Raw genomic sequence first — 24,961 nt, 5'->3', positions numbered from 1 at the left:
GAACAAGGAAAGCAAAGAAGGAGAAGATCTTGCTTGTGGTCTTCTGGCTGAAGATCATAAAGTCCTAACGGTTTATAGTGTTTCATGTTTAGCTTTAATTGAGCTGTTGAAACTGCTGAAATATTGACTTCAAAGACCAAAGACAAGCAATCATTTTGAAGACCATGCAACTAAATAAAGCCATAATTGCAACAGAAAAGACTCTTACAAATGGTATTGACTTTGCATGCATACAGGACTTTAGAGGATTAATTCAATTTCTTCCAAGTCCAGGAAGGTAGAAAGAATTAGGTATTGTTAGGGAGAAGTAATATTGTAAATGAGGAATTCCATGCTTCAGGCAGCATTGCTAAAGACAAGGGACATTTGTTAAAACTGTTGTCTAGAATGTGATGTTGGTGGAAATGGTATCTATAGCTGGAGTACATTATGTATTCCGGATCACACCTAGAGAAGAGCATAGACCCTAATAAATGAGTTAGAGCAGTCTTCCAACTTGAAAATAAATCTTCGGGGACTTTGTTTTCAGGCGAATAAAGAAAGCAAGAGGGTCTGGAGTCACAGTTGGGTTAGTAGACTGTTTGTCTAACATGCACAAAGTCTTTGTTTCGGTGACCTGGACCATAGAAACTGGACAATGTTGAGAATACCTTTAATCTTAGCACCTTGGAGATGGAAGCAGGAACATCAGAAATTCAAGGACATCCTTTGCTATATCTATACAGGTCAATGACACTAGCAATACAGGAGATTCTGTCTCAAAAATGAAAATAAAATGGAAGCCCAGGGAGCTCCCTAGACTCACATAAGAACCAGAAGATTGAGGAGAACAGAGACAGTGAGGGGAAGGTTTTTGGAAGAAAAATCTGAGTGTGTAAAGCATGGGTAGCATTCCAGCAGATGGGGGAAATACTGATCTGATTACATTTGAGGAAAAGAAGTATATAGTGTCACAACTCACTTTCAATGGGGAGGAAGACAGTTGGGAGTCTCATTAAATAGAAAAATATTGTTTTAATCAACACTCTCTTTCTATCTTTTAAAGACTACAACAATAACAATCTACAGTTACTGGTGACCTTACAAAAGCATGAGATACTGATTTTCATCATTTTTACCTCCTTTCTTTCCTTTTATTTTTTAAATTCACTTTGTATAAGGGATTTCTAAAACAGGGATGTGGCAATAAAAGGGGGAGAGGGAGGAAAATTAAGGGGAACAGACTGCAAGAAACCCCACTTTCCTCACTGAGTAGCTGCATCGGCCTCTGAAGGCTGTCAGTCATTGCTAGGCTAGAGAAGTGAGTAAGCATTGGAAAACATTGGGAAAGAGAAGCTACAAACAAAACCAGGGGACGTGAACAACTCTGCTCATAAAGTAAATTGGACACAGGAAAGAATAATCTCAGAAATTAACATAAGCCTACAGGCTTCGGAAGAAATAGGTCTGAGTGGGCCATGAACATAAATACAACTGCTGTAAGGCCATGGAGTAGGGAGAGATGGAAAATGAGCAGGTTGTCATCGTCTGTCCAGGAAGAAAAGAGCTCATATCTGGAAGATCTGTCCTTTCTCTAGGCAGAAGACATTTTCCAAACTTCGTCATTATCGCAAGTGGTTGGGAGAAGGTGGAGTTGGTGTCAACCTGTTGGATAGTTTTCTCTGGGTGATCAGACTGGAAAGTCCAGGAATTTAGTAAAGCACATCTTTGGATATCTATGATGGTGTTTCTAGAGAGCTAGGTCATGAAGGCTCTGAAATAATTAAAGAATTAATCTAATGATGGATTTATAACATTATTGAGGGTGTGTGGTTTTTGATCATTCAATGGGTTATGGATATTTGTTATTGTTTAGGAGGTTTGCTTACACATTGTGATTTGTTACAGTCAGGAGGAAAGTTGAACAAAGAAGGTCAGAGATAGAGTTCTTGCTTTGAAAAGAAAAAAAGGGGATATAAATATAATAAGATAAAAGGGTAGGTTATTGAATCTACTCTGAAAAGAAAAAAAGGAGGATATAGATATGATGAAATAAAAAGTTAGATTATTGAATCTCCTTTTAAAAAGCAACTACTAGTTTTTAATGTTTTACATTAGATTGGAATTTTGTATATTATATACAGTTTTATATACTGACACAAATTTGAGATTAATTGTTTAGAACATACTGTACATGCATTTCAACTCGTGTTCAAAGTATTGTACCTATACAACTCATTTAACAAAGTAATGCAGATTTCTTACCCTTGAAAATTATTATCAATTGTTTAGAATAATAAGGAAATGCATGTTAGTAGTTGATCACCTACTATAATCGAACTTGTCATATTAAGAATGCTTTCAAGTCTTAGGTCTTAGGACCTAAGACTTACCACAGGGCAGGGCACCCTGACTGCTCTTTGGACTGGAGAGGGAGGGGGAGAAGGGTGGGAGGAGGGGGAGAAGGGTGGGAGGAGGGGGAGGGAGGTGGGAGGCTGGGAGGAGGCGGAAACTTGTTTTTTTTTCCTTTTCTCAATAAAAAAAATTATGCCAAAAAAAGAAAAAAGAATGCTTTCAAGGTCAAATAAGGATATATTTTAGATAGATTATCTTTGAACACTTCAGAGATCTACAAAATACGGCATTTAAGATGTTTTAATATAAAAATGAATTAAAAAGATTTTTTAAATAACATCAGTTCTTTTTTTAAACGACAATGAGATATGTCTGCTCCTGGCAGCACCGATTTACTTCAGAGAAGATAATGGACATCACAGAAACTCCACATGGAGTTTACTTTTCTTTGTGGCAAAAGTAAGCCATCAGGGAAGAAAATGCCCTTGCCTTGACTTCTGACAGTATGCTGTCCTAATTGGACAATCAGGACACAAAAATAAGTGACTGCCAAATTTTCTCAAGACAAGGAAGGAGAGCCCTTCAGAATTTTCTGCTCCACAGAAAGGAAGATCTGTCCAAAATGCTAGGCCTGTAGGATGAAGATGGATGTGCCAACGTTGCAGAAGAACTTTGGGTGACTGTCCAGGCAGTCAGCTGTTTCTGTCATTTCTCACATTTTTTTTGGAAGTTGCTTGCTAGCATTTACTGCTTATTCAGCTAATATTATTTCCTTCTTGGGTTTCTGAGGGAATGGAAAACTAGATAGTTGAGTTTTCCTTGTTTACCAGATGCAGAAAGCAAGTTATGATAGAAAGTAAATTAGGTGCAAGACTTTGGACTCATCAAGATATGATATATAGAAAGTATTTTCTCTGAAATTGTCAAATGCAAATGGACTAGACATTGTTGGTATAGTTATCTCCTGTATATATTATATATAGTTATTGTATTAACTGTTTATAATTTTTCTTATGTTAGTTATAGTCTCCTTTTTATTTTAGAGAAAAGGGGAAATGTAGTAATATTTCATTTTTATTTTAATAACTAAAGCTTGCCTAAAGATCAGAATGCAAAACAGCCATACCAGTCATCCATACAGGCCAGGCAATGGTGGCACACACCTTTAATCCCAGCAGCCACTTTAGTTAGTCACAGAGGCCAGGAAGTGGTGGCTGTATGTCTTTAATCCTAGCACTAGAGAGGAATAAGAGGAGGGATGAGCCAGGAACTTGCTCTCTTTCAGTCTAAAAATTTCGTAGAGGTAATAGCTTTCTAGTGACTTGGCTGCTTTGTTTTTCTGATCTTTAGCCTGAACCCTAATATCTGTCTCTGGGCTTTTATTATTTGTGCTTTAGTGAGCATCACCAGTACTGTCTTCTTGGAACTGTTGTTATATTTTAGTGTATTTCTGTGCAAGTCTTATTATCTAAAGTTAATAAAAATTTCATGGATGTCCTTAGACCTTTGTATCCTTATAAGTTACTGACTGATCAGCTAGTCTTCGGGGGGAAAAGTCAATATCAAGTCATTAAACATTAATTATTGACAAAACATATCTGGATCATCTCTGATAGAGGTTATTTATATTTAATTGATAACATCCAGAAAGAACCCCTGGGTCTTGTGTGAAAGCTGCAGTTTTCCAGAACTGAACTGTTAGTTGTCTTAAAGAGTAACTGTAGCCTTTCCCAAGGCCTTACACTTTACCATAGAGTATTTATCCTTCTCATTTATAGATAAACTTTGCTACCTGTAATGGTTCTTTAGCAATTGGCAAAGAAAGTTGAGAACAACTTTGCAATGTGCAAAGCAGGAAATTGGAAGTCCTACCTACTACATTTTTTTGGGTTGTTTTTGCCTTTAATTAAAAAAAACATACTGCTCTATACATTACAATGCAAATATTTCTTCTCTGGTGGGACACATTTAATTGTGCAGATAATTGATCCGCTGCATACGCCTATGAATTTATTTCCACATTCTTGGCAGTCTAAAACATTTTTTTTTCTCTTCAAAGACCAGAGACTGAGTATTTAAACATTGTGGGACCTTACAATGCTGCCATTGTAGGACCAAAATTGCCACAGGCAATGCTTTGAATGATTGGATACAACTGTGCTCCAACAGAATACTATTTGAAAAAGCAGGTGATGACCACAGGATTTTGTTTATGTGCCACAATTTGCAAAGTCCTGTTTACACATTTTCTTGTTAATTTATAAGATAAACTTTTTGACATATCTTCATTTTAAATTTATGTGAGGATCAGACTTTATTGTTGACCTTTTAAATATTCTGTAACTGCCGTTTTTGTTTAAATAGAGGTCAAATGCAAAATTCAATTTTATTATCTTCTTACCTAACTTGCCTTCTCTTTGAACTATTAAATCAAGCCGAATGATCTTAGGCTTCCAGTTTAAAGCCATATCTTTTTTTTTTTAATGAAATAAAAAAGAAGCTGGCAGGGATTTTGGAAGAAGAGAGGGAAATCATCAGGCTAATAAATTAAATTTGGCTTATATTATCTGCAAGAAACCTGGTACATCAGCTGACTTGATTGAATTTGAGAATTTACAATGATGTGTGCTAAGGACATGGCCACTAAAGAAGTTACATTGCCTGCCTCTCTCTGAGGTTTTGCATTTAGACCCTACTGAGTTTGTTCCTACCATCCCCCAAGAAATCCTTGTTGAAAACTAAGGATTATACCTTGGGACCCTTCTAGATTAGTCAGCATAGGATAGGATTGCTCAGCTAAGAGCTTATCCAAGCAGTGCAGTGAACAGAGTGAGAGAAAATCACCTTCCTTATATTTTTCTTAAATTTTATTGACAAAGGATGGCGCAGAGGGATAGGTGATGGCACAGTCTCCTCACTTTTAAGAGTAGCTCAAGCTTTTATAGAGCTTCTGTTCATAAGGGACCCAAGCGTAAATCAACTTCCTTTAACCTCAACCCTGAATAGACTGCTTGGCAATTTTCTGGACCTTACGTTTTCTGACTTAGATAGACATTCTTGGTAGAATTTACCACAGCCTTCTGAAATTTGAACTACCTATTTGCAACTAATAGGAAGACCCATTTCAGTAGCCACTTCATTCATACCCACAGCACCATCTGTTCAGACTCATTCTCTCTGATGGCCATTTCCTCAAAGAAGTATCCTGATAGCATCATGTTGGAAATTAATCTCCTGCCTTATGTCTAGATTGATTGAAATTGCAATCCTCCCTTTCCATCTGCTACGTCTCTCCTCCCCCGTCCAAATATATCAGAGAAAATCAATGTTCAGCCTTTTACAGAAACTATTAGAAATGATATTTCATTTTTCTGTATTACACAGAAATAGAGAACACCAATATCTAATCACATCCATTACTATTCTTTGCTGCCTACACAGAAGGGTAGATAGCTAGTAGTTGTGATGTATGAGCTACTTTGGAGACAGGCATTGGCATCAGATGGGGAAGAATCTGTTTTCCAGACTTGAAAAAACAAAGCCATAAGAATTCAAATTTGCTGGATCATGTCAGCTGATATTAAGGCTAGTGTATGTAATAATTTGGGTTAATAATTTAGCTCGGACAACTACAATGAACAAAACAGGAGTACATCACTGAGCTTCATGTTACTACAAAACTATAGGAGATAATCCATTCACAAAGGGGAAAGATTTAGCTGATAGTTTGGAGGTTCAAACCCGTGGTCAGATGGTAAATTGGTTTGGCCCCTGGAGAAGGTGGCAGATGGCAATGGCATGAGTTCATATTGGAGCAGGAGAGATAGAGAGTGCTGGCTGTGATGCCACAATCCTTTTAAAGTGTATATCCAATCATGTAAGGAACTCCAATTAAGCCTTATCACTTAAAGGTCCACAGAACCTCCCCAAAATACCATTTTAGGGTCAATCTTCTAACATATGGGACTAGAGAGAGTGTGCCCTATATTCAAACCACAGCAAGGAAAAAGCTACAGAACTCACCTGATTTTTAAAAAGCTAAATAAAAATCAATAATATGGGCCTGGAAAGATGGCTCAGTGGGAATAAACAGTTTCTGTGGAAACACGAGGAACTGAATTTGCATAGCTAGTGCCCATGTAAAAAGCTGTTCATAGTGACATGTACCTGGAACCACAGTGCTGGTGGGGCCAAGTCCGGAAGTTCCTTGAACTTCACTGGCCAGCCAACTTAGCCTAACTGACTCATGGAGAGACCTTGTCTCAAAAACTAAGGTGAAGAATGATAAAGAAGACACCAGAGATCAGCATGTCTCCTCTACATGGCACATACACCCCATATACACATATACAGTTGTGCACTTATGTGTGTACATAAATAAAACACTATTAATTAATTCAAAAAAGAAAGTTAAAACAGATCATTAGCATACATAATAGTGGCAAGCATCACCTTAGCAAGGATAAGCCTGACACTAATGGTTACTATTTAGTGAGTACGAGCATACAATGAACATGCTGAAGAATACAATTTAGTCTTCATGATTACTCTTGGCTTTAGGTATAATAATGTCTTCATGTTACATTTGAGAAAACTTAGCTGAAGACAAGTTAAATGTCTTGAACAAGGTCACACTACTAGAAAGTAATGAGGTCAGAATTTGAACCCAGGAAACTTGTGATGGGGACTATTTCAGGAGTGAAAGTCTCACCAATATATTTCTTGTACTTTACAAAAGAATGAAACCCTATTTTGCCAGTGTGACTTGGGCTTTAGTTACCATTGCTGGAGGGGCTGGAGCTGAGTTTGATGTAAACAGTCTTTCAGGGAGGCCATGGTTCTGGGTTCATTTTCCACAGGGCTTTACGTGATTTTTTAAAAATTAAATCTCTTTGTAGATTCTTTGTTGGACAGAGGACGGTATCTATTCCTTCTCAGCCCTCTAGTGACAAACTGATTATTTGTTCACATGACTAATCATCACATGAGTAATGTTAGTTTAGCTAACATAAATATGGCTTCTGGTTATGGTGGAGAACTCTGGTACAGACAAAAGACCATGGTGGTACATGGTAACCAGTTTGCCATCAGCTATATGGTAGGATTCAATATAAATAACCATATATTATTTTACAAGTGTTTTTAGCTACAGATCTTCCTAAGAACATGCTTGCCAGCAAAATCAAATAAGAAATGAGTGGAAAGAGGAGCTTTTTGTGGGAATAGAGGAACTAGGAGCCTCTATTTTGCTTAGGCAGCTTAAAGCCATATAGTTGGAAGATGGATATTATCACAAGGTATTCCAATTCAGGCTTAGAAGAGCTTGGAGGATAAACAAAATGAACTATTTGGTTCATATTGTGTGGAAGGAAAGTTATAAAACTATAGTGTTCTCACAATCACTCTCAAAAGCAATGAAAAAGAAAACAAAATAAAATAATCTATTACTATCTGTCAGATAGTCCCGTTTCAGAGGGGAGAAATAATTGAGAAGAAAGTAGTTAACCAGTCCCACACGTCTCAAGCTCCACAGGACAAATCAGTCTTAAACACTAGAAAAATCACTATTGACTCCACACACTCCTTCTTAGACATATTGGTTTTAGACTCTCAAGGCCTTGGAAAGTCACTCCTCACTATAGTTCTACCAGTTTGGAGTTGCACCCTGGCAGCCCTACAGTTCTAGGGTCTCCTTGGCAGCCTTACTTCAGGTCCAGTAAGCACTGTCTTCATGGAGAATCTAACCGCACACTTCTGTTCAATATTTATCTAATCAGGGATATCTGTAATGACTCTGAACATGCAACAATTCTCTGACTGCTTTTCCAGGTTGTCTGTAATATGCTTTGAAATCCAGATGGAAGTCTCCATGTCTCTGTCCATTGTATTGTGTGCACTGGCAAAATTAGCACACGGTAGACGTTGCCAAGTACAGCTTGCTCTTTTACAGCAGGAGGTTGAGCCACCCTTTGTCCTACTTGACTTTTAGCTAAGAAGGATAAGAGGCATTGCAGTCACATTTCGATTCACTACTTGAGGCAGTCTTGGGCAATGAGCATATGGACATGTCAGTGGCTTTAGGTATAATAATGTCTTCATGTTACATTTGAGAAAACTTAGCTGAAGACAAGTTAAATGTCTTGAATAAGGTCAAGTAAAACCATTCTGTCCCCTGGAACTTTTAACCTGGAATGGGAGGGGCAGACTTCAAGATTTCTGAAATGCCTAATGTGCTTTTCTTCCTTTATTTTGATGATCCCTCTGTCCTATTTGTATTAATGTCTCCATCAGACAGTTGCTCAGTTACACTCTTGGTTTCTTCTTTCGAAATGTTCTTTTAGTCTCTACCACATGGCTGGGCTGCAAATTTTCTAAATCTTTCTGCTCTGTTTCCCTTTTAATTATAAGTTCTATTTTAAGTTATTTCTTTGCTATTCCATTTCACTGCAAGCAGTTAAAAGTAGCCACGGAGGCTGGAAAAAGCTGTTCTTCGAAGCTGTGGGTTATTAAACAAGAGTCTCAGTGCTAGAGGTAGACTACCTCCTTGTGAGTTGTTGCTCAGGGAAGGCCTAGAGCTCTCCCTCACAAGCATTACACATTCTTTCCATTCCTCTTGATTGTCCATAAGAACTACATGATAGGACCCTAATGCTGAAAACAGCACACATCTTAGTCGCAAGATAGAGAAGTCAAACTGAAACTGAGCAGGAGGCTTCCTTTGTAGTTCCAGAAGGTGCTGGGGAAGATATACGGCCCCAATGGTCTTTTCTAGCTGTTAACAGTATGAACCAAGAAACCACCCTGCCAGGTAAGCTATACCCATTTCTGTAGTACTGGTATTACTGTTACGAGGCTATTCTGATTGTATTTGGAGTCCATTATAAAGGAAGGAGTTTATATTTGGTTCTGTACAGGAAGTCAAAAACCCATGGCATGGGAGGTTATAGGTCTCAGGGAGAAACTGAATACTGTCATTAAGTTAAATGGATACAGCATCAAACTGCATTCTAAATAATTACATCTATACCCATAGACAGAAGATAATCATAGCCTTAATCAGTGAAGTCTTTCTTCTCAGTGAACCTTAATGAATGCACATACTCGTGGCTATAAAAAGGTGCTAAGAGTAAGTGGTGGATGAGTGATCAGCCCTAAGCAAGACATTTACACCATCTCCAATAAGGTCCAGGGAACACTGTGTGAAAGAGAGGGCAGAAGGAATGTTAGAACCAGATGTTAGAAGAATGGCTTGGAAATGGCATGCTCTGTGCAGGATACATCCATTGCAATCACAAACTTGGCATCTGTGAAGGCCTATATGCATTGAGTCTGTATAAGAACGGGCCTGTCAACAGTCAGGCATGGATGAAGGAGAGGCTTGGGGTCTCTACCTCTCGCTGCTACATATTTACTAGTAGTAGATCAAAGAGAGGGAAAGTCATTTGTAGTGATATTTTATTTGTATTTTAATAAAGCTTGACTGAAGACTAAAATGCAAAACAGCCATATTAGTCAGCCATACAGGCCAGGCAGTGTTGGCACACACCTTTAATCCCAGCAGCCACACTAATTAGCCATAGAAGCTGCATGGTGGTGGTGCATGCCTTTTATCCCAACACTTGGGAGGTAGAGGTAGGTGGATCTTTGTGAGTTCGAGGCCAGTCTGGTCTACAGATCTAGTTCCAAGACAGCCAGGGCTACACACTGGCCCAGGCACCACTCCCTGGCCTATATGGCTGACTTATGTGGCTTTTTTGCATTCTGATCTCCAGGCAAGCTTTATTTATTAGAAGACAAATGAAATATCACTACAGTCATTGAATTGAGCTGTGTACCCACTGGTGACTCCACCAGGCTCCAGCGGATAGTGCTAATCCAATGGTCAGATTTAACTAGGTGGTCCTGGTTAAACTAAATGGGTTACACAACAAAACCAAAAGTCATGAACCTAAGAAAGGGACTGGTGTCAATGGAAGGATCAGAGGGAGATAGATATGAGAGGATGGGGGAAAGAGCAGTCAGAATGCATTATATAGCTGTATAAAGTTGCCAAAAAATTAATTAAAATTTTCATGAACTCACATAATGTAGTCATTCACTAACTGGAATGCTTTATTGCTTAGAACTTTCTCCTTTCAGCCTCATTCATTGCTCATTGCTCTTAAAGTCTACATTCCATATTGTCCCAGTCCATGATACACAATTTTTAAAAATCAATAATAAACACGGCCTTCACTCCAGTTTCCAATATTTCCCCCCAGTTCCATCTAGGACCTTATCAGAATAGCATTTTCTTTCCATATTTCTGTAAGTTTGTATTCCACATTTGTGTTGACATTACTTTCATTGGGAGATCTCTCTGATGGTTCTAACCCTTAGTGGTTCATCAGTACTTAATCTCTAGGGAGTTACAGAACTTTCTCATTCTTGTTTTCTGAGCCTTTACAAGAACTAACCTTAATGCTCTGTCTGTAGTAATATAATTCTTTTTTTTTCCAGTCTGGATCTTCACATTCTTCCAGCTTCTGCCCATGACCCTATCCCAAAGCTACATCTACATTCTCAGGTATTCCTTGTTAGTAATGGTCTCCCTTTTCTATAGCATTGTCTTAGTCCATTTTCAGTTGCTATAACTGAAAACCATGGTAATTTAGAAATAGTTGTATTTGTCTCATAATTCTAGAAGCTGAAAAATCCGAGTGCATGAAGCCAACACCAGCAAACATCACACAGGGCCTTTTTCCTGCATAAGATTGAGAAAGATATGACATCTGTGCAGACAGAACAAGCAAGTCAGAAAGAGTTTGCTTCTATAACAAAGCAAACAAAACATTTGCCTCTATAATAAACCCATTAATCTATCAATCCATGTACAGGTCAATCCATTGGTGAGCCTAGATCCCTTATGACTCAACCACTTCCCAAGGATCGTGCCTTTTAAATATCATTAATAGATGATTCCAAAGATTAAGTTTCCAACACATAAAATTTGGGGAGAGGCATATTTAAACCATTGCATTAGATATTCCACTGGGTGAGGCTAAAATTTCCTGTCATTCAGTACATTGAATGGAGTAGAAACAATTAATAAAGAAACACACACATGAATAAATAAGATAGAAATTTGATCACACACTATCAAGGTAAGGACTCAGGCATTGTTACCAAAACATAAGATTCAAAAGAGACTAATGTCTATGTGATGGTTCATGCCTGTATTCCTAGAATGTGGGAAGAAGAGACAAGAGGATCAGATCAAGAGTTCAAGATTATCCTCTCACTATATGAAACTCTGAAGGGACCAGAAGCTTGGGAGACTAGATGTTGTCCTGCTGAGCTCTGATTATCTCTAGTTCTGAGAGTCCTCAAGACCAGGAACAGGACTGGTTCTTTATTATTTGTTTGTTTGTTTGATTGATTTTGGGACAGGATTTCTCTGTGTAGCCCTGGCTTTCCTGAAACTCACTCTGTAGACCAGGCTGGCCTCAAACTCAGAGATCCGCCTGCCTCTGCCTCCTGAGTGTTGCAATTAAGGAAGTGTGTAACCACCTGGCTACAAGACTGGCTCTTGATCTTGGATAACAAGTGTCATTTTGTGAGAATAGGAGTAAGAGTTACTACCTGAAATTGAAGCGTTTTTGCTGGAGGATAGGGGAAGGTTGGGGCAACAGAGAAATGGGGAGGTCATAATGGTGATTGCTTTAACAGGCCATGATGGTATTATATTCAGTTATCATGTAAAGGAAGCGTGGATATATCATTGATTTTCATGATGGAAACTCCATGAGGGGAAGATATGAGCCAAAACTACAATGGCACTGGTAGTGGCAATAAACATTTTTAAAAACTCATTTTTACTGATTCTTTGGGAATTTCACATCATGCTCTCCAGTTACTCTCATTTCCCAGCCCTTCTATGTCCACCCTGCAGGAAACTTTTGTACTTGTTGGTACTGCCAGAGACACACTGGGAACAATTTTGTAAACAGGATTTGGGGATTTAATTCCTATCTGAGATATTTCCAAAGGGCTTTTCTTGTAAAATGTTCATGGAACTGTAAATTTGTGTCTCTGGAATAAGACTTGACTAGAGTGAGGAAGTCTCTGAGGGAAGCCTCATGAGCCTGAAGGACGCCAAGAAGCTTAACTTCCCTTGGATGTCTCAGTGGGACACATTGTAGAAATATTTGCTTCCTCAGCAGAAATGTGAACGTTAAACATCTCTGGTGGCCGTGACAGCACATATCAAGAAAGCAGCTGATTTTCAGCATACAGTGGCTAAGATTAGATGAATGTTTCACTGATAAAATAAAATCCACTTGAAGAACATGTAACTGTGGTGTGTGTTTAAATAACTTATTTTTTCTTTAAAATTTTCTCTATATTATGATCATAGTCTTTCCCTTCCTCCAACTACCCCCAGATTGTTCCCACATCCCTGCTCCTCCACCTTCATTGTTTAGTTTTATTTGTTTGTCTTGATGGTTTTTCTGGTTTATTCTTTTGAGAGAAAGAACACGTAATTTTTGATGGGTAGAAAAAAGTTACTTAAGCCATTCTGTGATTGAACTGTTATCTATCCTGTTGACATTATTCAGCTATATACAAGTTTTTCTTGAATCACAGTTATTGACAAGCAAAAGTTTTCTCTACTCTGATCATGCATTACCTTTCCTCATTATACTCAAATATGAAATGTTCCCCAAAGGATCACCTGCTGAATACATTGCCTCTAACTGGAGATTCTGTTTTGGTAAGTGGTGGTGGAAATGGCAGGAAATAGGACATAGCTGGAAAAACTACATCACAGGAGGCCTGACATGGAAAGTTTCATCTTCTTAGTCCTTTTTCTCCTGAATGCCATCTTTCCTGAAGTTGAGAAGCTACTAGGTCGCAGACTTCAACAGCACATTTTGCCCGAGCACATGGAGCCAACAACTGTGGACTGCAGCCTCTGAAAACTTGAGTCAAAGCAAATCCTTCCTCCCTTGTTTTCTGAGGTGATTTTTTTGTCAAAGTTATGCAAAAAGAACCAATAGACTTGTGGGTATATTGTATATGTGTGTGTTCCTTTATCACAGTTTGAGTGGGAATAAAGCAACAGTGTTCCTACCTCACAATCTTTCTTTCCCTCTCTCTCACTGCCTCCCCCTCTCCCTCTACCCTCATCCCTCCCTCCCTCTTGCTCTCTTTGTGCATCTTTCCTCCCCTCTCATCACTTTTAGATGTATTGTCAACACTGCTATCTCAGATTTCAAATGCCATGCCTTGATGCCTTCTGTTTTTGTCAGGACAGACTAAGTCTTAAAGGATCAGGAGCTTGTGTGGTTAGGGATGGAGAAAGAAAGCTACATTCCCTTTTAACTGCTGCTACTGCCTGTTGTGGTTTTCTTCCTCTATATTCCCCACAAGGGGTGTGGGATACTGTCTCCACCCAGAAACAGAAGCCAGCTAGGTACTGATTATGACAGAATCAAGAAACTGAAGTCAGATGTCTCGCTTGTCCTTATTTCTCTGAAGTCAAATGTGTCCCAATTTGAAACTTGCAAAGGCAAAGTATTTTAAATGCAATGATGACATTTTAGTCACTTGTGAAACATATGCCTCTATCTGAACGACACGTGTATGGAGATACCATCCAGCTTCAGGGTGCTCTTTCGCTCTGCAGCAATGGCTTAGCAGCACAGACCAGCGCTAAGCCAAGGGAGGTCTTCAAAGGGAAAGGGCTTCAAAATTAAACATACTTAGTTTTTCCTTCCATTTTCTGTTAATACTTAATAAAGACCTCAAAGACGGAAGAAAAGTGGGCCTGGAAATACTGTGGCGAGCTCTTGGAGGGCTCATTACATATGAGGCTAGCTTTTCTTTCATCAGAAAAGGGCAGCAAAGGGAGCCAGGTGTATAAGGAAGAAGTCCAGCTTCCTCTGTGGTAACATTCACAAACTTGAGACCCCACAGAGGCCCCAAACATACATGTGAGAATTCTGAACAACTGACAGTTGGTACAGAATTGTCGTGGGTTTTAGTTCATACTCTGCCAAGGTTCTGTTCCATCAGAGCAGCATTGGGGTGTCTTATAAGTCTTTCAGAGGTTAGAGGTTAACACATCTTAAGTGGATTGCAGTGACATAAGAATAGACTGCCGGTTTTGGCAGCCAAGCTCCAACTGTCTCTTGAGCTCTGAAACTCCTGGCAAGATGGAATCCCGTGTGGGTGACCAGCAGACTGTCATGTGGTGCCCACATCCTCTAAAGGGATGTTGTGCAGGCCTCTGAGGATGCCTCTTGGACCTTAAAGGTGCAGGTGGAGTTAAGCCTCCTCCTGAAGATGCTGTGGAGTCTTCAGCTGATAGGCTTTGGGTCCCCAGCTGAGCAGTGCTCTCTTGCCTGGAGAAGTGGCTGCTCTTTTCCCACTGCACTAGTATTCTGACAGAGCCCGTGTGCTTAGGAGGATGTGAGCATATCTCCCTAGTGATCGTATGAGTGACTGTGTTGGGTGAGGATGTCCAGTGTGTTGCAGCTCAGCCTGGATCCTAAGCCTCGAGATAAACAGACCACTGGACAGCATGATCCAGCTTTAGTAAGCTTGAAAGTTTGCTACGCGACAATAAAGTTTCAGATCCACAAAAAGACACATCTAGGGCAAACTTATTTGGTGATGCAGAAGGGAAGAAGAATTCACTAAAAAAATGAGGTTTAGTCCTCTGAGTCAGATATGTTGTGAATAAAGTATCAGTACAAACCCAGACACAAAAGGCAAAGGATGGCAAAGTCTGACAATCCTCAATTCATGAATTTGCTTCCTAAGTCTCCCTGAAATTGTTTCTAAGAGGGCTAAGACAACTTTTTATCGGGAAAGAAAAAAAAAAAACATAAGCAGCAAAAGAAATCTTCAGAGGCGGCCAACCAGGAGGGAACTTAACATCAGAAACAGAAGAGAGTAGACTTAATTTCACAGAGGAACTGGAAGGAGGAGAGGCTTGTCTCCTGTATCCAACCATCACTTAGGAGACTCCATTGGTTAATGGTGAAATAGACTTATTAGCCAGTGGCTCTGTTGCAGAACTGGAATGTTCTGGCAGCTTGATTGAAATCTCCTTATCATTGTACAAGCCTATCATGCTTCCTGACTCTGTAAGCAAGAGTGAAGAGACTCTGAGAAGGAGGTCTGTCTGTATAAAAGAGCCTTGTTTGGTAGGGCGCAATGGAAATTCCAGAGGTTGCCGCGGGTGGGCCCTCCTAATCCTACTTTTAAGACCAACATTCCAAGCACTTGTCTTGTTAAGCAAACAGTGCTTGTGGAAAACATACTGGTGGTCGACTGTTCTTCACTGCCTTGAGACTCATTGCTGCAACAGGAGCCAAGGTCCTCAGCGGATAGCCCAAGACAGACAGTGACATGCGTCCAAGCATCAGCAGCATTGCACATTATGCTAAACCTGATTCTGACCAGGGCTTCTGTATACAATATATCATCCATGAAGACCTGTTTTATTGTCACCCAGGAAGGGTACTGCAGGAAAAAGTCTGCATGGCTCCTTCCCCCTGGCTTATCAGCTGGGTAATAGCCTTTGAATTGCTTTCTCTTGACAGCTGGACGTCACACCAGGCAAACATTTTAAGTTGAGCAAACCTGGTTTGTGAGAACCTCGGCACGGTGATATGCTTGGCCATTCACATTTTTATGGATGCTTAGAGCCGTTCACATTTCTTCCCTTTGAGTTGCAAACTAAAACAATTTATGCTAGATTAGGAATTCATTTAGATGCCTAAACTGTCTTTATGATTTTTTTTTGTTCTCTTGAGAGTGGGACTAGAACTCAGTGTGGAGTCTTCAGGAACCGTGTAGGAGGCACTGGGAACTGCAAGGAGAATTCCATTTTACAAGTGGCCCGTGGCTTTTCATGTGAGATGCCATGAGAATGACTTGTTAAATCTGTAAATGATCTCTCATTCATTCAGCATTCTTTACCACAGAGACTCGCCATTTGATTTGTTCTGCCTCTGTTATGATCATAAAGAATTTACCTAAACACACCACTACAGGTGAAAACATCGCTCTGCAATTACCTTTTTCTCCTGCTGCATTTTAGATCCTCCTATTTGCTCGGCCTTCCTTCTTGTTTATTCATCTTCATAATCTCCTGTGTGCATTAGGAAATTGTATTTTGCACCAACGGGCGTTAGTTGCATAATCAGCAGTGTGCTTGTGTGCACGCTTTATTGCGCATATTTGCTCTCGGTCTGCTGTGGATCAGTGCACGCCTCTATTTTCTGTAATGTATTTTAGTGTCGCCATGTCTTAGAAGGTCTTATCCGGTTACATTATTGTCAAATGTCAGTTCATTAGATTAAATTAGGAGCAAACTATTTGTGCTAAATCTTTCTGGGAATTACAACAAGAAGTCTCTGTAAGAATTCAATCCCTGATTTGGACCTTGAGATTCCTGTCCAGTGCTCCAATGTGGGTCTCTGTTTCCTTTCATCGCCTGATGAAGGTTAATATTCAGGAGGATGCCTATATGTTTGTCTTTGGATTCACCTTCTAATTAGCTTCTCTAGGATCGCGAATTATAAGCTCACTTTCCTTTATTTATGGCTAGAAACCAAATATGAGTGAGTACATCCCATGTTCCTCTTTTTGGGTCTGGCTTACCTCACTCAGGATAGTGTTTTCTATTTCCATCCATTTGTACGCAAACTTCAAGAATTCCTTGTTTTTTACTGCTGAGTAATACTCTAATATGTATATATTCCATACTTTCTTCATCCATTCTTCCATTGAAGGGCATCTAGGTTGTTTCCAGGTTCTGGCTATTACAAACAATGCTGCTATGAACATAGTTGAGCATATACTTTTGTTGTATGATAGGGCTTCTCTTGGGTATATTCCCAAGAGTGGTATTGTTGGGTCCAGGGGTAGGTTGATCCCGAATTTCCTGAGGAACCGCCACACTGCTTTCCAAAGTGGTTGCACGAGTTTTCATTCCCACCAGCAATGGATGAGTGTACCCCTTTCTCCACACCCTCTCCAGCAGAGGCTATCATTGGTGTTTTGCACTGGACAGGAATCTCAAGGTCCAAATCAGGAGCAGAAGGAGGGGGAGCATGAGCAAGGAACTCAGGACCGCGAGGGGTACACCCACACACTGAGACAATGGGGATGATCCTTCGGTAATTCACTAAGACCAGCTAGCCTGGGTCTGAAAAAGCATGGGATAAAACCGGACTTACATAGCGGACAATGAGGACTACTGAGAACTCAAGAACAATGGCAATGGGTTTTTGATCCTACTGCACATACTGGCTTTGGGGGAGCCTAGGCAGTTTGGATGCTCAACTTACTAAACCTGGATGGAGGTGGGCGGTCCTTGGACTTCCCACAGGTCAGGGAACCCTGATGGCTCTTCAAGCTGATGAGGGAGAGGGACTGATCAGGGAAGGGGGAGGGAGATGGGAGGCGGTGGCGGGGGGGAAGGGAGGCGGAGATCCTTAATTGAATAATAAAATTCAATAAAAAAAAGAATTCAATCCCTTCCCCATTCCTTTATCTCTTTCTTCTTTTCCTCCCTTTTTACTCTCCTCTCTTTTATTCCTGATCCTGGGTCTGGAAGTCAGGGTCTTGGGAATGTTAGGCAGATACCCACGGCAGAACTATAACCCCAGCCCAGTTTTGATCTTTTATTGTGTGTGTGGTGGGGGTGGGGTGGGAGAGCCAGGGCACTGAGTCGATTTCCCAACCCCGACACAGTCTTGCCGAGTTAGCCAGCTTGGCCTTGAACTCACCCAGTTTAATTTCTTCAAATGAAGTTTTTGGGTTGGTGGGTAGGCAGAAGTTGGAGATTTCTCAGTTCATACCGTTTTCAACATATCTTACACAAAGGCCACGAGAGCACATATGAATGTATGAGAGAGAAGGGCTTCCTCTTGCTATGGAAGCAGCTAAGGCGGAGAAGTGGGGCGGGCACAGCCCGAGCATGCGCACACTGACAGCTTAGCCTGTCTCTTCTGCAGGTTCTCATTGTGAATGGAATGGGTCTACACGTTGAAAAATGCTGTTAAAGGAGACAATCCTCTGATGAATCTTCCCAGAAGGCAAGGTGTTTGTAGCCCTATGGTTTGCAGCAGGAGTTGCTGAAATAACTACCCATTTTGCTGGCCTTCGCAAAATGGGGCAGCTTTGCAAGCATTGGATAGAAGGGCCCCAGCTCCGTACACCAGAAGCCAGTAAAGTTAATCATTTTAAGATCCACTACTAAGAAAGTCTGAGATTCTGCTGATCACTTGATAAAAAAAGATAAGCCTTCCATTGGCATATTATCTTCTCATGTCAGCAGGTACATTGTGTGAACAAAGTACCTTCCTGACGCTGGCTTTTCAGGGCGAACAGTTCTGAAAGCCTGCAGTTCTTACCTGTGTTTGATTTACTTGTCTTTCTGAATCTGGGGTTTGTGGAGTAGCAGCTGGATTAAGCCATTTAAAATCAGGGGATTTGAATTGCAGATTTTTTTTTTATTCCAGCTCTAGGTTGCCTTCTATTGCATCTAGGGTCTCATTCCTGGTGAGGTTCCTGTCCCTCCTTGTTAATCCTGTTTCTAAAAACGCACTTGAGGGCTTCTATTCATGTTTCATTAACTTGTTTTATCTCCTCTCTCATTTTTCCCCTTTCCCTACTAGTATTCCTTTTTCTAAGTGCTCTCAATGCTGATTTTTATGCAGTAGACTTGCATTAAGCTTTTAACACTTGAGGTTGCACTTCCTCCTACAGAAACACTTGTAGTTTTAATTTTCCCTAATGGATTAGGCTTCATTCTTATTTATCACAAATCTTTAAAATTATTTCTGTTTATAAAGAATAGACTGCCACTGTTTTCATTAAATCCTAATGATTCTGTAATTAAGTATACTACCAGCAAACAGACATTCCCTAGAATGCTAGAGGTTCTGTGTATAGGATTTTAGTGAACTCCCAAGAAGGTTTTTTATTTAATGTGGCTTTGCCCTCTTGCTCCTTTACTAAGCCAATTATGCCAGTCAGACCTCTTTATTGGGAGTTTATCAAATACACTTAGAGTAATGTGCAGTTCTGCTCCTGTTCTTATAGCATTCTTTTGAGATCATTTAGCACTATCTTTCAACTTTTCAATGGGAAGAGGTGAAGCTATAGCGAGGTTGAGTAATTTGCTTCTTGCTCCCTAAGAATTGCAGGAGCAAACATGGAAACACCACCCAAGTTTGCTCATCATGGTCATGTGTGACAGGTGATAAACACATTGCAAAATCGGTTTGAGGTGTCTTCAGAGATGACATGGTCTTATCTTATAGTGGATGATTAACCCTTTTTAATGACATTCCTACCTGTTTACCCCTGCCTCTTATGACATGTTCCTCAGTTTCTCCTCTATTGTGAGATTATCCTTTTGAACTTGTATGAACAAGCACACTTCATTTTTCCCATCAAATTTAACACCCTCAGACTCTACCCTCTGCCATTATAGAACTCTTTTAAAGGAATGTTTTCTTAGCAGATATATTGATGCATGCCAGTAATCACAGTACTTAGAACACAGAAGCAGGCAGGAGATTGCAGGTTCAAGACCAGCCTGGGCTAGCTAGAGAAACGCTGTCTTAGAATAAAAGCAGAGGGACAGAGGTAGGAACGAGGAGGAGAAGGAAAGGAGGAGAAAAGACAAGGAAGTTTCTTTATGTAAAGCAAAGGGCATGGTCAAAAGACAAAACAACAGCCTACAGAATGGGAAAAGTTCTTCACCAACCCTACATCAGACAGAGGTCTGATCTCCAAATTATACAAAAAAATTCAAGAAATTGGTCATTAAAAGAACAAATAATCCAATAAAAAATGGAGTACAGACCTAAACAGAGAACTCTCAACAGAGGAATTGAAAATTGCTGAAAGACACTTAAGGAAATGCTCAACATCTTTAGTCATCAGAGAAATGCAAATCAAGACAACTCTGAGATTCCATCTTACACCTGTAAAAATGGCCAAGATCAAAAACACTGATGACAACTTATGCTAGAGAGGTTATGGGGTAAAGGGAAGACTTCTGCATTGCTGGTGGGAATGCAAGCTGGTACAAGCCCTTTGGATATCAGTGTGGCAATTTCTCAGAAAATTAGGAAACAACTTTCCTCAAGACCCAGTAATACCACTTTTGTATATATATCCAAAGGATGTTCAATCATTCATAGCAACATTGTTTGTCATAGCCAGAACCTGGAAACCACCTAAATGGCCCTTAACTGACTAATGGATAAGGAAAATGGAGTACTACACAGTAGAAAAAATAACAACATCTTGAATTTTGCAAGAAAATGGATGGAGCTAGAAAACATCATTTTGAGTGAGGTAACCCAGACTCAGAAAGACAATTATCACATGTACTCACTCATAAGTGGTTTTTAAACATAAAGCAAAGAAAACCAGCCTACAAATCACAATTTCAGAGAGCATAGACAACAATGAGGACCCTAAAAGAGACGTATATAGATCCAATGTACATGGAAAGTAGAAAAAGACAAGGTCTCCTGAGTAAATTGGGAGCATGGGGACATTGGGAGAGGGTTGAAGGGGAGGGGAGAGGTAGGGAGGAGAGCAGAGAAAAATGTAGAGCTCAATAAAAATCAATAAAATTTCAACAAAGGAAGTTTCTGATCACTACAAATATCTGGTCAGTCCTTAGAAATAATGTTATGGTTTCTGACTTGTGCTGGGTGAGAAGTCAGGCTAATGAAGTGGCCAAATAGGAAGTGGAGTGGTAGAGGAAATGGTATCTGTACCAAGAACTAGGTGCTATTGCATTACTTCATCAGTGTTATATTCACCTTCAATAAGAAGCTCCCCAATGTTAATTCTAGAGTGCTTTGTAATCGTGAATTTCTAGAATAAAGTTAAGCCACTTGCTATAGTTCCCTAAATAGTGATAAAGCTTTCCTATCTTGACATTTATTGCCTCTAGGCATTAGGGTGGCTTCAAGCTTAGCTTCTCAGTCCACGGGTTGCAATGCAACCCGTCTGTGAAAAACTATTTCAGCCAGGTTGAAAGGAAAGAACTTAGCACTGAGTGCTAGTTCGGGATTTTATCAGGCCATCCACTTCTGCCTGATGTATCCTCTAATCTTGAAGATAAATGAATTATCTAGGAATGACTCCAGCAGAGGAATCCTTTCATTCAGCATTGCTCCTGGATTGTTTAAGTAAAACAGTAGTAGCAATAGCCAAATAACAACTTCCACTAAAGTTTAGCTTCACTCATTTTCTTCCATCTAAATTCCAGGATCCATAAATCACTATCCCCTGATCAGACAAGCAATTACCCAGAAAACCTTACTATCGACACTAGAAACTGCATGCTTACCTTGTATCACTCCCTGGTTTACAAATAGAAATAATGACACTCTGACTTTAGTAAGATATTTAACGAGGAGAAAAATCATTCTTTACACAGGGAAGCCAGAAAGATAAAGACACCAAGGTGAAGCCAGGGCTCTCCACTAGGTACTCCCTTACCATTTTCAGTGGAAGGAAGGCTACCTGGTTAGCAAACAATCTGAACTACAAATACTTCTGCATCATAAGTGAAGGACTCTAATTAAATGCCAGGAGAAGCTGACTGCAAACTTAATGGACTTGGCTTTTAAACTTTACAAATGTGTTTCCTTATTAGAGTACATGCTTTTAGTAGTCTTCTGCCCAGATGTCACTGCTGTGGAATCAGTGATATTGTCACTTACACGCCCTTCTAATCATATGCTCCTAGACCCCTGTCATGGAATTACACATGTATTTTATGATGTTGATATCTTTTAGGGCACCACGGAGACCAAAATCTTGCTTTCAGTTTTATTTAGAGAAAGTATAAAAAATACTATTTGTAAGGTTTGTATATATTTAGAGTGCCCCTCCAAGAACTGAACTAGAGAATATGTTTTAGTTTGTACGATGTTGGATTTGGAGCTGGAGGGATGGCTTAGTGGCTAAGAACACTCACTGCTCTTAGAGAATCTGGTCCTCTTATCGAAGAGCTACTTATGACTCACAACTGTCTTTAACTCCAGTACCAGGGGCTCCGTCTCCCTCTCCTGGCCCCTATGGACAGTGCATGTCTGTAGTGCACATTCATCAGGAAAAACACCAATACACATAAAATAACATGTAAAAAGGATGTAGGATTTAGGTTAGATACAAGGAACATAACTCACAGTGGTGAGGAGGATGCCATAGACTTCATTCAGAATGGATTTAATAGTAGAATAATTTAATTTCAGTGTCCTGGATATAATAATCAATTCAAAGTCAGACATTGTGTGTTTCTTCGCTCTGCTATACAAGTTGCACATTGAACCTTGACAGATAACTTTTTATTTGTCACTTTCACAATAAAATTAAGAGATGAACAAGACAATGTTTCCAGGTTTAGCATTCTACTACTATTTCTTCTCTATTCATTCAGAAATTATTTACGGAAAGCCTACCATGTTCTGAAAACTACTGTAGGCACCAGAGGCTCACAAGTGAAAACAACAAATAAAGTCCCTTTAATAGAAGGTGACAGAGGCAGCACATATATGTCTGTCAGGTGATGATAATGCCAAGAAGAGTCCTGAAGAATAGCATGATGGTAGGAAGAAAAGGGGGTGTCTGTCTCATAAATTGTTATTGGAATGCAAATCTAAAGGATAATGAAGAGCTAGCCTTGCAGCTACCTAGATGAGAATCACTTAACGAAACACTTGAGCTACACAATTCTTGAAACAATTGAGTGTGGTGAGTGAGTGAGACGCTCAATGGTGGAGGATCTTCCTAGCATGGAAGTAGCCCTGTTTTCAATTCCTAGAATTACAAATCAGCAGCAACAATAACAATAAAAACAACAAAAATTATTCATCAATGTCCTCTGGATATAGTTTACAGGTGGAGCATTTACCTATCATATATAAGGCTCTAGGTTCCATCTATTGCACCTAAACAAAACAAGAACCCAAGGAAGTGAGAATGGCTAGAGTTGGTTGAGCAAGAGAAAGAGCTAGCGAATGAAATCAGATGATAACAGGTCAAATCATGCAGGGTTCCTTAAGCACTGAAGAACTTTGGTTGGCTTTGAGCAGAATGACTGCTTTTCTTATATTTGAATTGGTACTGGAAGGTACTCTGCATGTTACCAGGGGAGTAAGGTAAACACCAACCCAGCTACAAAAACCTGCAGTCTACAGTCATGATCTGTCTGTATGATATGCTGGTGAAATTGTAACACAAAGGTTCTGAGAGTAACCAAGCAGTCTCTGCTTGGATTTAAGGCCCACTCCAGAAGATGAAAATGATGCCTGACACTGCGTGGGTGGCTAAGAACCTGAGACTAGATAAGCCATGGGTCTAGTGGCGAAAACAAATGCTATTATTCTGTTAAAGGATTTATAGCAATAAAATGACTCCTAATAACATTCTGATTAGTGTCTTGCTCAGTCATCATCAGAAAAACTTCTCCATGCAGTAAATGAAAACTAACACAGAGACCCACAACTGGACAATGTATGGAGAATGAGATATTTTGGAGCACTCAGTCCTAAATGGGATGTCTTCATTGAATCTGACTTGGGGCTCAAGAAGCGATGTGGAAAAAGAGGCAGATGGAAGAGTCAGGGGGATGGATGATGCTTAGGAAAATGTCTTCCAGACCCAACAGGACTAATGCTGATATGAATTTGCAGAGATTGCGACACGTTGCACAGGGTCTGCACAAGTGGAAGCCAGGTGGGGCTTCAGCATTAAGAGGAGGAAATGGACATGAACTCCCATCCCTAATCAAGATGCTATCTCCAATTGACCTTCTAATTGCAAAGGAAAAACTGTGTTTCTCCAATAGAGTCCCACTGGGCTCTACCACACTTAAGGGCAGTCCCGATGCTCAGTAGTACATAGCCAACATAAAATGGTAGTGAATCTGTAGACTTTTTGTCTCATATTGCTTTGTTTGGGCATTTTGTTTGTGTATTATGGTTTCTGATTTTGTATTTTTATTTGTTTTTTTTTTGTGTGTGTGTGTTTCTTGTGCTTTTTGTTTTTAATTTTTCATTGTTTTTGTTTGTGTATCTGTTTATTTTCTCTAAAGAGAGCAAGAAGGTGTGGGATTGGGTAAGGGGGAGATAGGGATGATCTGGGAGGAGTTGGGTGAGGGGAAACCCTGAGCAGAATATAGTGAATGAAAGTTGTCTTCACATCTATAGAACATTCCACCCAAATAGGAAAGAATATACCTTCTTCTCTGCAGCTCATGGAACCTTCTCGAAAATTGACCACGTACTCCACAGGAAAGGAAACCTCCACAGATACAAAAAAAAATATCAGTGTCCACACATGTCTTATCTGACCACCACGGATTAAAGTTAGAAGGCAACAACTATACTACCCACAGAAAGCCGACAAACTCATGGAAACTGAACAGTTAACTAAGGAACCACACCTGGGTCAAGGAAGAGATTAAGAAAGAAATTACAGTCTTCCTTGAATTTAATGAAAATAAAGAGACAACATACTCAAACCTTTGGGACACGATGAAAGCAGTGCTAAGAGGAAAGTTCATAGCACTAAGTGCCCACTTAAAGAAAAC

The 24,961-nt window shown here is 39.9% G+C and overlaps 1 protein-coding gene across 1 annotated transcript in view; it reads right to left on the bottom strand.

Moving 5' to 3' along the window:
* The window catches only part of Trpc5 (transient receptor potential cation channel subfamily C member 5), a gene marked incomplete at its 3' end in the record, with an annotated part of 211,928 nt that overhangs the window by 39,806 nt on the left and 147,161 nt on the right, over positions 1-24,961 (bottom strand). The gene's annotated exons all lie outside the window — the stretch shown is intronic.

The sequence above is a fragment of the Microtus ochrogaster genome, unplaced genomic scaffold, assembly GCF_000317375.1.
Source record: "Microtus ochrogaster isolate Prairie Vole_2 unplaced genomic scaffold, MicOch1.0 UNK34, whole genome shotgun sequence".
NCBI classification, from domain to species: Eukaryota; Metazoa; Chordata; class Mammalia; order Rodentia; family Cricetidae; genus Microtus; species Microtus ochrogaster.
The sequence above is the reverse complement of the archived record's forward strand: the minus strand, read 5'-3'. Positions and strand labels throughout refer to the sequence as shown.